The following is a 1,555-nucleotide window of genomic DNA, read 5'->3' on the forward strand; positions in this document are numbered from 1 at the left end:
CACACACACACACACACACACACCATCTAAGCACACACAGATCATCTATGCACACACAGACCATCTAAGCACACACATGTATTATTCAGATTTTATCAGAACACAGAGATTGAAAAGGGATGTTCCCTTTATGTCAGACAAATTTTTAAATTTCTATTTAAAACTTAGTCTTTGGTAAGTGTGAAGTTTCATACGTGCATATTTAACCACAGCTAGAAAGCCCTTTCTGTGTGGAGTATCCACTTTAAAACGGTGCTTCAGAGGTTTGCAGAGGGCTCTGCCATTCCTAGAGAACTGTTTTAAGAAGTGGTTACTGTAATTTCTCTGAATGGGAGAAGTTTCTGAAAAAGAAGATCCCTGTGGACCTAATGTGAAAACCGAAAAAGAGGGAAGTGTTTTGGGCATATTTAGAATACAGGGGAAAGATGTAGTAAAACACAGAGAGATCCTGAGTGCTGGGATTAAATGCATGAGCCACCACCAGCTGCTGTCCAGCCACCATTTTTTATTAAAATTTTTATATTTACCTATTTTGTATATGCACGAAATAGCACATATGGAGCTGAGAGGCCAACTAGCAGAAGCTGGTTGTCTCTTCACCAGTGGGCTCCAGTTATCTGAGTGACATCATAGGCTCAAAGACAAGACCTTTCCCTGCTGAGCCATCCCACTGTCCCTTGGCCTTGGAATGCATTAGGCAGCTAAGGATGACCTTGAATTTACTGATGTTTCTGCTTCCCACATCCCCAATGCTGGGACTGTGAACCTGTGCTATCACACTTGGCTCTCTTTTATGAACAAAGCAATCCATGCAGGAACGCTACAACTACCAAAAACACTTTGATCTCTGTCATGAATAAACAGCAAAATGTTAGCAAAGGTATTAAAAAAAAAGAACAACAAAAACAGATGGGGGCTGGAGCAATGGCTCAGTGGTTTAGAGCACTTATTTCTCTGGCAGAGTACTGGGTTCAATCCCAGCTCCCGTAAGGTGGTTCACAACCATCTGTAACTCTAGTTCAAGGCTTCAGATAACCTGGAGCATCCTCTTCTGACTTTTTGTGCACCAGGCACACATATGGTACGCATGCATATATTCAGGCAAAACACTCATTCACATAAAATAAATCCAAAAAAATCCCTCAGATAAACAAGCTAACCTTTCATTTTCCTCATAAAAATCAAATTTTTTTAAAAAGTAAAAATTACTGTTGTTTTTATGCTTTTCCCAAATCTCCCAATGTGCTATATTATTGTCTGAGATACTTACTTTAATTCTAGATTCCCACATCACATCAAAGAGTTCTACAAGCTTTGACCAAGGGGCTCAGAATCCAAGTCATCATAAAGCTCACCAGTGAGTGCTGTGACATGGTACCTGTGATCAGATGGAGCTAAAGGTGAAGTCCAAGCAGTCTCAAATCTTCTAAGTTAGGACATTCTTTAAAAAGTTTAAAGAAATCTCTGTGAGTTTGAGACCAGCCTGGTCTACAAGAGCTAGTTCCAGGACAGGCTCCAAAACCACAGAGAAACCCTGTCTCGAAAAACCAAAAAA

The sequence above is a fragment of the Microtus ochrogaster genome, chromosome 17 (genome assembly GCF_000317375.1).
Source record: "Microtus ochrogaster isolate Prairie Vole_2 chromosome 17, MicOch1.0, whole genome shotgun sequence".
Classification (NCBI taxonomy): Eukaryota; Metazoa; Chordata; class Mammalia; order Rodentia; family Cricetidae; genus Microtus; species Microtus ochrogaster.